The sequence below is a fragment of the Mustela lutreola genome, chromosome 12 (genome assembly GCF_030435805.1).
Source record: "Mustela lutreola isolate mMusLut2 chromosome 12, mMusLut2.pri, whole genome shotgun sequence".
In the NCBI taxonomy this organism is placed as follows: Eukaryota; Metazoa; Chordata; class Mammalia; order Carnivora; family Mustelidae; genus Mustela; species Mustela lutreola.
Genome location: NC_081301.1, coordinates 17,402,614 through 17,416,411, shown reverse-complemented (window position 1 = coordinate 17,416,411; position 13,798 = coordinate 17,402,614). Strand labels below are relative to the sequence as shown.

The 13,798-nt window shown below is 45.1% G+C and overlaps 1 protein-coding gene across 3 annotated transcripts in view; it reads right to left on the bottom strand.

The window, feature by feature from the left end:
• The window catches only part of ASTN2 (astrotactin 2), an 859,033-nt gene that overhangs the window by 50,641 nt on the left and 794,594 nt on the right, over positions 1–13,798 (bottom strand). The gene's annotated exons all lie outside the window — the stretch shown is intronic.

The window sequence follows — 13,798 nt, the reverse complement described above, 5'->3', positions numbered from 1 at the left end:
TTTTATTTATTTGACAGACAGAGATCACAAGTAGGCAGAGAGGCAGGAGAGAGAAAGGAAGGGAAGCAGGCTCCCTGCTGAGCAGAGAGCCCGATGCGGGGCTCGATCCCAGGACCCTGGGATCATGACCTGAGCTGAAGGCAGAGGCTTTAACCCACTGAGCCACCCAGGCGCCCCCAGCTCCATGATTTCTAAAAGTCGATTTAGCCACTGGATTTTTAGGAAGCAGCTGAAGTTTACTAGAAATGGGCCTGACTAAAAAGAATAACTGAATATTTTTAAATCTTGGGATCTAGTTTTAAGTCTGTTAAGAATTTGCTTGATATCTTGGGGCAATTGAATTTCCATCTCTGTGTCTTAGTTTTTCCTCTGCGGAATCAAAGGGTTAGAAACACTATTAGAATTTGAAAAAAAAATTAAATAAAAACACAGATGTACAGAAAGATTGAGTTATGCAGACAAACATTATGGTATTATTTAAACCAACAAGAATTTAGAAACAACTAAATGGTAATGATATAGAAATAGCAATATCATTTATGGTTCAATGATGCAATGGAATATTTTGTAGCTATTAAAAACAATATTGTGGAAGAATATGAAATTATATGAAAAGATATTAAGCTAAAAAACAGGCTATGCTATTACAGATTAATCTAATGTTTGGTGGAAATTTTACGTTTATATCCATTTCAAAAGAGAAGGAAGAAATTATAGCAAATATATAATAGTGGCTTTGTAAAGTGAGATAAGCAAAAATGAGAGAGAAAAAACCCCCATTATTTCTGTTTTTTTTAAAATTACCTACAATGAACATGTATTACTTTTGTAACAAAGAAAAAAAATCAATAAAAAATTACTTAAAAATAGATAAAATAAATGAGCCAGACTAAATGGCTTCTAAGTTCCCTTCCAGTTCTAAAATTGGATGATTTAGGGGCAAAACAAGCATGAGAGTTATTTTATACCACACAGTAAGGAATAATAAGAGGCCTCCGTACGGTTCATTCCTCCTCCTTCCTGTCTGATATGGAATGCTGCATACTCTCTCCTCACTTATTCTTAGTAACAAACAAGAAGAAGATGCCCACTCAACTAAATTCTCTCTATTTGACGTTAAGGGCAATCCAATATAATGGAACTAGCATGGAACAGTAATATTGGCCAAGCGTCCAAGAAGACTGTGACCCAAGGAGGCACTGAGAGGGCAGAATATACAGATCACCTCCTCTGGTCTTTCAAAGAAAAGTTTCATTCTGCACTCACAAGTAAATGAGGTTTAACACTTCTCTGACTGAACCATCTGGATGGGCCTGGGATTTCAGGTAAACAACAGTTCTACAAAGCATTTCTTCCTACGGTCCAGTATAGCAGAGCTGGTGTGCAGTGTTGTTCTCCACTGTTTACAATGACAACTACAGTTCATAGACTTGACCCATCGTGCCAGAGGAAGGGTCTGAATCAGGCTGATGTCAGGTTGACACACAGGTTTACCTGCTATTGTTGGGACAGACTTGGGACTGAATTCTATTTCCACCATTTACCGCAAATGTCTTAACCCCTCCAAGTCTCAGTTTTGCTTTCTGTAGTACAGGGTCAATAACGCCTACTGAGTTTGGAGTCTAGGAAGAAAGGATGAGTTTCAGAAAAAATTCTTTGTCTTGAACCAGCAGTTCTGCTAGAGAATGAAAAGGTAAATGAAAACCTGATTCATCAAAGATTTTGGTCTCCCCATTTCTTTCAGAGGCCCCTTATGTCAGCTTCTTTCATAGTAACATCATAAATCAAGAAAGTCACTCTGCCAATAGGTACTAAAACAGAACAATGTATAGGGTGAAAAAATGAAGAAAGGGGGAAAAACATGGAATTACTCACAAGAGGGAATAAGGGTTTTGTTTCTCTTGGTTTCTTAGGATTTCAAGTCTGGCAGCTTGCATTTGTTTTCTTTGAGCGTGGACCCATGTCTGTCTGCTTTTCAATTTGTTTCTAGATAGCCATTGAAAGAGTTGGCCCCTCATGAGGGAATTCAGTATTCCTGTGGCCTGGATTAACTATCTTCAAGCCAAAATATGGTTGACATTCATTTACAAATGGGCATAGCTTTCCAGATATTTCAATCCATTTCAGAATAATTTGGACCCTGGATAAAAGCCTCATAATATGTCTGAGAAGTCAGTAAGATAGGCACACTATCCTAAGGTTTATAGGTTTAGCTCAAGTGAAGAAACTGGATAGCATGGTGTATACAGCTAGTCATACCGGGGGCATTCTAAAGACATGTAGTGACCAGTTCTATTTGGGACTAAATACACATAATAATCTTCAAATGAAAAGAGTTAAAAGAAAGAAAACATTCTGTACCACATTTTCTTTTCTTTTTTTTTTTTTTTTCATTTATCACAATACTTAATCCTAATGAGTTAAATGTTAATATCTCTGTTGTAAAGCAGAGATGAAGCACGCAAATTTAGGGAGGGACCCAGCTGAGATTTGAACCCAGATCCTCCTAACTCCAAAGCCATACCTTTTCTTTTACACTACGCTGCCTCCTAGAGAAAGTTCAAAAACAATAGTGTTAGAAAGTGAGCTTTCTCAGTTTTGTTCAGTCTGCAGCTGAATTCATGCCACTTTGAGTTCTACCGGCTTGGGGAATGAAACCATAAAAGAAACGGTCCCGGACCTTCTACAGTTTGTAATCTGACAACAGGAAGGATTCTGAAATACAAGAACAGACCCATAAAGTAAAATGTAAGAGTGCTTTTCTTGGCACTCTGTTCCAGAAGGTTTGAATGTAACCGAGGTGGAGACAGGTGATGAGGGAATGCTTCACTGTCCTTGCTCACTTAGGGAGGGGGGTCCTGAGAAAGGCCTGGAGGCTTCTCTACACACACATGCAAATCAGTTACAATTCAACATATGTGTCAGGGTCCCACAATACACCATACCTCGAGTCTGGCGGTGGAACAATTCAACGAACAGTACCACAGTACAGTGGTAAAGAGGTTGAGCTCCGAATTTACGGTCCCTAGGATTACATCTTGGTTCACCCCCCCTTTACAGTTTGCCTTGGACAGATTCTTTGACTCTACATCTACTTTCTCACATGTAAAACAGATGTGATATTTATACCCAACCTACAGCATTGTGAATATCATATAATAATTGCATACACTGCTTACAAATCCATTAGCACCATGTCCGGCATACAAGAAGGGCTCAAAAAGATGTTAGCTATCATTACTGTTTTTGTTATTATTTCATCGTAACAGAGAAGAGAGATAAGGACCCTTAGTTTTTGTTTTTGTTTTTGACCTAGGCTTTGGATAAAATCCTGTCCTTTTCCAGGTGACTCCTGAAGCCTAGAGCAGGAAAGCGGCATGTCTGTGGCCACATACAAAGCAGGAGGTTGACTTAGAACAAAAACCTCATCTCTTGACTCATAGCCTATGTGATGTTCCCCATCAGCCAGCCTATGAGAGAAAGTCGCTGAAAATTACAGACGTTGGTCTTGAATTTCTGGCCAGCTACAGTTGACACGAATATGAGCTTTATTTATTTACTATGTGCCAGGTGCTATGCGAGACGCATAGTTCCACCCGGCCACATCTTCTTAAACCTGGACTCTCTGAGAAAGATGAAAAGCCCCAGAGAGACATAAGTAGTTCAGTGGGTTTCCACTATGAAATATATTCTAGCAGTGGTCTGTGAAGTAGAATGTGCAGGACTCTGGGTTGAGAAGAAACGACAGAGGTGGTAGGTAGGGGCTGAAATCTGTCTCCTTCACCCACGCTAACGTTACACCAGAGCAACACCAACTAGTTAGATTTGTTTTATATACGGATGGTCCATGTTGTATTTAAGTTGGGAAAAAACTGTTTTAAAAATGTTGGCTCCTAAGTTTTATTGCTAAAAATATCCGAGTCTGAAAACCCTGCCACATTCCCTGATAGGAATACAGAGGTTCAGGAATGCTGCAGCCCCCCTCGAGGCTCCCCAGCTTCTCAGGGCAGAGTCCAGAATCAAACCTATCTCTTTTGCTTCCAAGTTGCATGCACCTTCCACCAGGATGCTGCCTGCGCTAGCTCTGTCCCCTCCTCTCTGGCATATCACGGCCCTGTGGCAGAATCCGCCCAGACCCGGGCTGCGGCCGCACTGCCTCGCCCATGCCTGTCCAAGAATCTAACATTCTTTTTCTGTTTTTCTTTCCTTGAAAACAGATAGGGAGTTGGGAGTCGCTGTATAGGAATGTGCCTGTTCCCCATTACGGCTCTTCTGGGGCTGTAACCCGAGTGGGTTCGGGCCAGACCCCCACACATTTCTTCATCCACTCAGACGCAAGCCTTGCTCTCATTACAATCCACAGAAAAGCTCAATCACGATTCTGGTGACGCTTCAGAACCGACCCAACAAAACAGAGTAATTTTCTAAAGGCTCACCCTCTGCCTCAGTTCCCTCTCCTTTTAGCACTCCATCAAATCCCCTGCCTCCTTGTTCTCTCTCTCTGTCTGTCTCTCTCTCTCTCTCTTTAAGCTTTCTCCCCTCACCCTCTCGCTTCTGATTGAGTTGAGGTCACAGTCAAAGCTGGCCACAAGAGAAAATTGAAAACAGGCTGGGAAAAAAGCAGCAAAGAATTCCAAACTACAAGAGGCAGGAGCAGTGAGTTATTCAGCCCAGGTGGGGAGAAAGGTCCCCGGCTCGGGCCTCCGTGCTCTTTTGAGGAAACACCAAGGGGATGCGGAGGCCACTCTGGGCCTGGCCTCTCTCTAACCTGTAGATGCTCACTGCCGTGGTGCCAAGGAGAGGCAGGGCTCTGTGTCGCCCACCTTTCCTTTACGTGGGCAAATGCAGACTCATTCACAGACCTTGTTACGGGCGAGATGCATTTTTTGAGGGCCTCAGCGGCAGCCGGTCTGTTTCTGCCAAAACGCGTTATTTTAAACCTGAAGACCCAGTGTCTGATTCTCACCTTTGACGTGATGGCAGCATGAGGTGGAGGAAAGAGAGTGGGTTTGGGGGAGCGGATAAGACCTGGTTTTGAAGCCGGCCTCTACCACCTGGGAAGTGTGCTATCTAGGGATGGATGATTAAACTCTCCGAGACTGTTGCTTCATCATCAGAAAAACAGGTAAGGGATCAATAAGTCATGCAGGATGCCTGCTACATGGATGGTGTACCGGTGTGAGTGCCCCCCCAACCCCGCCACCACATTTCTACCGGGTCTCATCCGTTCGTCTGATAGCGAAGTTTTTACTGCTGAAACTCAGCAGCTTTTAGATACATTATGCAATATCTAAGTCCCTAGAACTTTCTTTTTTTTTTTTTTTTTCCTGCAAAAGGAAGTACTTTTTAAAAAGAAAGGAGAGAATGGGCATCTAAGTGACTCCGCGGGTTAAGCCTCTGCCTTCGGCTCAGGTCATGATCCCAAGGTCCTGGGATTGAGTCCCACATCGGGCGCTCTGCTCAACGGGGTGCCTGCTTCCCTCTCTCTCTGCCTACTTGTGATCTCTTTCTCTGTCAAATAAATAAAATCTTTAAAAAAAAAAAAGGGAGAGAGGACAGATGGAAGGTGGGCAAAGAGGAAAGGAGAGCAGGAAAGGGAATGTTTATTTATGGGGCGCCTGAATGGCTCAGTGGGTTAGGCCTCTGCCCTCGGCTCAGGTCATGATCCTAGGGTCTTGGGATTGAATCCCGCATCGGGCTCCTTCCTGGCAGGGACCCTGCTTCTTTCTCTGCCTCTGTCTGCTTCTGAGCACTCCCTCTCTCTGTGACAAATAACAAAATAAAATCTTAAAAAAAAAAAAAGGAAATGTTTATTTCGTTCTTATCCTATGGCATCACACTTGTACTTATATTGTCTTGATTAAACATTCAAAAACAACCCTATCTTGATTCATATTTGGTACAATTTAAAGACTTAGGTTAACTGTGCTTTTACAAATGAGGAAACAGGTTGAGGGAAGGCTAAGTGACTTATCTACTGGGATCCCATGCTTCTCGTACTGCACCTGTACCCACAGACTGGGAGATGCTGTATCAGCAGGATTTGTGTTCTGGTCATGTCTGTGTTGTCAGGACCCAACAGAAGGCTGGCCATGCAGATATATGTGGCATGCTAGGAAACTGAACTTCAGCGGTCGAAGCCTAGGTTCACCCTGTCTCCCCTATACCAACACCATCCGTGAGAACACTCTTTTGGAAGAGCCAGGCTGCCTCCTGTGTGACCTCTTCGAGGAGTGCATGGTATAAAAGACAGGGGACTGCCAAAAACGACACAAAACAAAACAAAAAACCCTCCCCAAGAGGCAATGGTGTTCTAGCAAACACCTAGTGAGAGGTCTTATGTGCCACAAGTCATGCAAAAGGACTTCTGGCTCATCCACATACCAGTCCTCAAGTAGACATGTGTTGGTTGGACCTGCTCTGAACCCATGCCTCCTTCTACTGAGAGCTCCACAGTTTTCAACCAGGGAACCAGCTCTTCCCTGATTTTAATCTATACAATTTTGCTGAAGGTGAGGCCTACACCCTCTTCCAGAGATACATATGTGGTCTGCGACCTTCTATGCCATGTCAGAGGCCCATGAGAGATGAACAAGAGACTCAGGCCTGATCAATCATGCTGACTGATGATGACATCATCAAAGACTTGGACCAGCGGGGTCTGAAGCTACATATACCCTTGGATATTTCAAACGCGTGAGTCAGTCTTTTCCCTTTTCTGCCAAAGGGCTTTCCATTTGTTTTCTGTTACTTCCAACTACGAGTCCTATCAGATTCAATTCCTATGAAGTAGATTTTATGATTGTTATTTTATAAATGAAAAAAAAAAATGCTCACAAGTCTCAAGCAGATTGCCTAAGGTCACACTCCATCTAAATAACAAGTCTGAACTTCCAATCCATGGATTTCAGACTCCAAAACCTGAGCCTTCCCATTTCCCTAGGGCAAGGGATACAAAGATTCTATTATTCAACAAAAACCACCAAGAATTCCCAATTCCTGCTTTCTTTAGCCCAGTCTTTTTACCTCCTTGCCTACCCTATTTTCCTCACTCACTCATTCCAGTGAAGCTGGCATTCTTCCTCCTCTTCTAACGTGCCACGGATGTTCCAACCACAGGGCCTTTGTACCTGTGGCTTCCATGCCTGAAGAGCTCTTCCCCATATTTTTGCATTATCACTCTTTTTCCTTGCCCAGAACATATTCTCTGTCCTGTCCTCAGAAAGGCCTTCTCCAGCTACTCAGTTTCATCTAATCATTCTCTAGCCTCTTTTTCTATTTTCTCTTCATAAAACTTCTCAATCTTGCTCACATACTGATGAATGTGATTGTATCGCCCACTATGAGCTCCACAAGGAAAGGACTTCGTTCACTCACCACAGTGACTATGCACAGCAGATTCTCCATAAATATTTGTCTAGGGAGTGAGTGTGTTTACCGGGTACTGTAACCTGAGGTGAGGGCTGGGAACACAACATGAAGAAGAATGTCTTAGTTTTTGTTTCCTGAAAAGCAGAGGCTAAGAGAAGGGCTTGGGTACAGATGGTTTATTTGGGAGCTGATTCTAAGAAGTGGGCATGGGGGACAGGAAGGAATCAAAGAAGGAAAAGGAAACATCAATACAGAAGTGCGTCATGAAGTTTGCCGCCACGAGTGATGGGAAGTGGGAACTCTCTTCTACAGGGATCTTCTAAGAAGTGAAAGAGAGGTCTCCTAGAATTGTTTGGCTGAGAGCTAGGAGCTAGAGAACATATTCTCTGATTCCCGAGGACAACTGGTTGAGAGCGTCCCCACAAGTAAAAATTTCCCAACACTTCTTTCCCCCCCAGCTGCGCATGCACATGGGTGTAGGTAGCTCTTAGTCTTGTACAATGTCCTGGGGCAGAAAGGGGAAACTTGCTTTTAAGGTCCCTGGCAGTACCAGGTGAGCTTTGGTAGCCCTGGGCCAAGAGGTTATGGCCTGGTCCAGACATATCTGCTATAGAGACCCAATCTCTGCCTTGGAGAAAGTCAGAGAAAGAGCAAGAAAGCAAGACAGCCCTGGTAATGCCACTGCTGAAACAGTCCACAAACAGTTATTAAACACCCGCTGGGTTTCAAGGAAAGGACTGCCCACTGTAGACGCAGCACAAAGCCACCCTTTCCCTGTGGAGCTCATGACGGAGCAAGGCAGAACTGCATGGTTGCTTTTATGAGCGACCCACCAAAGAGCCCTGCAACTTATTATTAATACAAAATTTAACAATATTAACCTCGGGATTAGTAGGCCCTTGGTTAATAGAGTCTGCACTTTGCTCCGGTTGGATTACTCAGGGCCGTGCAGGTCCTCGTCATCCCCACCAACCCGAGGACAAATGATGCTAATGTATTTGGCTGGCGTGGGTATTGCTAACATGTGTGAGGAGAGCCGGGCTTGGGACCGGCCGGGCTGTGCAGGAGAAGCAAGGTGGAAAGACAGCCAAAGCCCCCTCCACGGTCACTCTCCGAGAGCCCCGCGGTGTATTTACTGTCCTCGCCACACACATCTACGGAGGGTTTTTTTTGTCTGCCTTTCCTTGTTTGACTTGCATTCCTCAGTGGTACACTATGGTGAAGTGGAAAGAACCGAATGTACAAAATGTGCTTCTCATCAGAGGCTCAGTTCCTCTAATACTTCCAACTTTGTCTGGGCCGAGCGCTTCCTCCAGCGTCTCCCTCCCCGGGGAAAGAGGCAGGAACCTTGTGTGCCAGCGTTGGGCCTGTTGGGCCCCGCTGAAGGTGTGAGGAAACAGCACGCGGGCTGGTGGAGCCGGGGTTACTATCCTCACATCGTCCAGAAGAGAGGCTTGGAGAGTTGAGGCAAGTTGCCCAACCCCACAGCTACTACACAGTGAAGCTTGAACCTAGGCTGACCCCATTCTAGAGCCTGTGGGGCTTTGTCACCAGAACACACACTTCCTGATTAATCCATCTCTGTGGACCTCGGTCTCCTTGTCTCTTAGAGGAGGAGGTCAGTATCTACTCTGTAAGAGGGTCATGAGGGGTGCATTAAATTAAGTCCATATAAAGAATATAAAAGTGCTTTATGATCTGCAAAGTGTGGTTTAGGGATTGTTGCTGAGGTAAATCCACAGAGTGCCAGGCAAGGGGATTGAAAACGTCACATGGATGCTTCCACAGTTAGGAGGAGGGATAGGAGGCCATCCTTTGGGAGGAACTCGAGTATGTCAGTGTTCAGCCCCGAGGACATACAAAATGGGGTGATGAAGAACCTTTATCACCCTGGAAACATACCCATCCAGGGCACAGAGGAATTCCAGTGTCACAGGAAGGAAAAAGGCATGGCGGTCTGAGGATGCTGTAACACAGAGGCATTTAGGGCTAGCATCCTGGGACTGGAGCTTCCAGAATTCTTAGCTCTAGAAAGCCAGCTTCTCTTCCTTTAGTTCAGCCGAAGTCTACACCTCCTTGGAGCCCTCGCACTACCCTATCTAAAGCAGACCTTTGCCACCTACTCTCAGTTACTCCTCATCATAGGATTCTGCAAAGCACCTAGAGTTACCATGTTTATTAATTTACCTCCTTATTTTCATTTCGTTACTAAAATGTTAGCTCCGTGAGTTCAGAAGCTTTATCCATCGTGTTCCATCTTGTTCGTGGTTTCGTAGTGTCTAGCAAAGAGTGGGGAGGGGAGTGCACTGTAGCCATTCATTAAAGATCCACTCAATGAATCAGGGAGGGGTAAGGCCAGAGAGGTAACCAACTAATGACTCAGCCACGACTGTGCAAACTTGTGGAGACGACTTGTGTTTTCCCTCATATCTTTCCAAAACCTTTCCTTGGCCACCCTTCCGTCCAGCAGGGGTTAGGTACCACATGATGTGTTCCCACAATGCCTTCGCTTCCCACCAACGTAGTCCTTAACTCGCTGTCCTATAATGACCTGTTTAGTGTCTCCCTCCCCTAATGACCAAGAGGACTTATGGAAGGGCACCTGACCTGGCTTATTCATCCTTTGAGTCCTGTGCCTGAATGTGTAGAATGATCAAGTAGATGAGCTACCATAGCTTCCTTCCCAGCTGGAAGAAGGCCCATGACGGAAAAGGTGGACTAGGGTTTCCCTGCGTACCAACTTGTGAATGGTGTTGGGAAGGGCAATCCCAAGAGGCCAGTGGATCTTGTATGAAAGAACACTGAATCCCTGGTCAAGGGGCATGAGCCACACCCCATCTTCCTATAAGACTGTATAAATCTGTTCACATCTCTTCCAGAGGACATGGCCATAATAGTGCATCAAGCACTTGCCCAGCCTTTAACTAACTTGGTCTTGTAACTAATCCCAATGTTGAGACCCTTTTTATTTTCCTCCATATTTGCCTATCACTTTGCTTTCTCAGTCTGAGCCTCCCTGGGCTTTGTCTAGGTGGCAGAGCCCCACACCTAAGGAAATTTCCCTCATTAGTAGTATTGCTTCTTGATCGCTGCCCCACCCTGGTGTTTCTGCCCAGCCAAGCCTTCTGCTGCAACACCTTAGCATTCACACTGGCTGCCCACGAATCCTTTGACTCTTTTTTCTCTTTCTGATGAAGATTACCACTCTCTTCTTATGACCCTCTCCTCCGGAAAGCCCTTCACGCTTTACGACGTGTGCCCCAACCTCCTTTGCCTTGGTAGTTAGGCTTCACCAGTGCTCAGCGAGGTGGGCAAGATGGCATAGAAGTGAAAATTCCCATTTTACAGAAAGGAAAACTGAAGCTCAGAAAAGCAACGTGTCAACCAGAGAGGGACTGGAGCTGGATCCCCCATTTCCTGACTCATGATCCCATGTTTTAGTAGCCGGGCCATGGGCTCTTGTCTCCTCAACCGGACGGGGAGCCCAGCTGGGACTAATACAGTTGTGCAGCTGCACCCTGAACTACCTCGTGAGGCAGTCGCCCTTACTGAGCCCTCCACACATATTCCGGGTTAGAAATTACGTTTATGAAGACGTCAGTATCAAATCCCTGTTGGCGAGGAGAGGGTAGCAGAAAAGGCCACACTGTGCTCCTGGGTTTTAAATCCTGCGTTTGTAAGCAAAGCAACTTAATTTCTCTAATCCTTGTTTTCTTCAACTGAAAAATACATATGAAAATGCCTTCTTCAGCAGAATCACGCTGAGTTATTTTAGACAAGGTATGCAAATCACTTAGCACAGTGCCTGGCACACGGTGCACACTCAGTAAGTAGCGGCTTTATTGCTGTTATTCCTTTTATTATGGAAAACACCAATTCATAAAACATTTCATTCGAGGCCAGTGGAGAGGAGAAAATCGACCATCCAGGGAAAGTGAATTACCCTCCTGAATTTAGCACCTCTCACTCTGCCCCAAACCAAAACGGCATGAACTATGTGCCCCTCTGATTAAAATTTGCTGACTGCCCAAAGCTCCCTCCCTTTTCTAAATATAATCGTCAAAGACTGCAGTTAGCAGATGGCCGGGGTATCTTCCATAGATAAGAGAGACTGTTTGTCTTTCTTCCTCTCTCCTGGGGTGGGACCAAGCTTCAAACCCAAATCTGACCCAAACTCTCCAAAGGTAGCCTCTGGGGACCCCAATAAGGCACCAGGAATGAATGAGTTTCCGAGGCCATTCCATACCCCCAGCCAACTTCCCCCAATACACACATTCTCTCTCTCTCTCTCTCTCTCTCTCTCTCTCTCTCTCTCACACACACACACACACACACACACACACACACACACGTACACGCACAGATGCACATCTCTCTCCTCATCACACCCCTGTGCCCAGCCCAATGGCAAGGAGACTCCAGGAAGGTGGAGAGAAGGCCAGCAAAGATGAGTCAGTTTTTCTAGTCGTGCAAGCAACACCATTCCACCAGGCTGAGGTGAATCACTGAGAAGAGGTGGGGCCTGGGAGGTGGCGGAGAGAGGTAGATTTCCAAATGGAAGAGAGAGAGAGAGAAATAGGAAGGAACAGAGAAAGATTCAGAAAAAGAACCATAGCCAGGAAATACTCAAAGATAGAGAGGCTGAAGGAGAACTAGATAGCAATAGAAAGGGAGAGAGAGAGAGAGAGAGAGAGAGAGATACACAGATGGAGAGAGTAAATGAGAGACAAAGAGACAGAAATCAAAACAAAGATGAAAAGAGACAGAAGGAGACCAAGACTGAGAGAAATGAGAAGGGAGGGAGGGACAGTTCTACCCCAAAAGGGAACGGGCTAATATGAAGACAGAAAAAAGCAACACGAGAGAACGAGGTAGAGAGGGACGTAGAGAGCGAGAGAGCTGGACACTGAGAACCACCCCTGCAGAGAAGCACCTCTGAGGAACACAGGACAAGTCCTGACCGCTGCTGAGGCACCATCTTGGCTCTCCCAAGGGCTGGCGAATGCTCCTTCTCACTCCATCCCCCCCGGCCTCATCTGGTCCCCTTTACGGAAGAGACAGACCCGAGGCCCCGAGGATGAATGCTGGTTCCTTCCCTTTCGGCTCTGAACCGGAAACCAAGACAGTCAAATGTCCCATCACTCCATAACCTGGCCAGAAGGGGGGCTCGGGGTCCCACTGAGATCCCACAAGAAGAGGCGACTTTCTGGAGATGCCCAGAGGCCAGAGGGGCCTCCACAAGAGATGGTGGCGCTCGAGCATTTGACGAGGGCAACTTGAGTGGCTTCACCTCTCCCAGGGGCAATGACCGGGGACGTACAGAAAGGAGAGTGCACCTCCCCTCATTTACCCCTCCCCCACACATACAGCACTTTTTTTTTCACTCTCTTAGAATGACCTCCTTGCTTCCCAATTTATATTAAATTTTTCCTTTAAATAGAGAAGGGGAAACAAGTTCTCTCTTCAACCCACAATGAAGGCTATAAAAGGGTTTTTAAGCTTGGAAAATTTGGCCGGTCAGTTTTTCCTACTGTTTAATACATGCCTTAGGTTACACTGAATGAGTAAACATGGTTTATAAGCTTCTAATTCATAACTAGCTTTGCAAGTTTACAGCACATATATATATGGTAAGTATGTGTGTATAAATAAGGTATACACACATATACACACACACCCATCATAGTATAGTATACATATGTAGTATTCACATATATAGCACACACATATAAATATATATGTGTATATATGCATGTAGATACATACATATATTGACATACACACACATTTAAACACTCACATATGTGTGCGTGCCTGTGTGTGTGTATGTGTGTGTAAGTAATCTCTCAAATTTGACATCTCATTGGGGTTTTACAAAACCTTCTCTCTTATTTGATCACCCTAATAACCCTGGGAGGTAGGCAGGGTCGGATGTCGTCCCCAGTTTGCAGGTAACCAGAGTTAAGACAGAGGCTCCAGTGGCCCACGTATCTCCAAGGGGCCACTCACAGCCCAGGATTCAGCTCTCCTCTGCAGCTCACAGACTGATTATTACATGAGCACAGGTCAGGCAATGCTTGCTTCTGGATTTTCAAGAATGAAAAGCTAAGGAGAACACAAGGCATCATTTGCTTCATTTACAGACCAGAAGACAATCTCAGTGACTCTCTGTTTCCTTAATTGGTACCTCTGTATAAATCAGGAAAAAAAAGAAAGAGAAAAGACATCCCTTCCTTCCTTAAACACTTTCTTTCTACATGTCTGAAAACTGTCCTAACATCCCAAGTTATTAGAACAAGAAACCTGACTGATGATTAACACATGACTATGATGTCTACAACTGGGATGATGAGTTTTTAGATGCAGTGTAAAGCCTATTCAACTGTACATGGGATTCCTGGGAGGGAGCTCAACCAAGGTCAGTGCA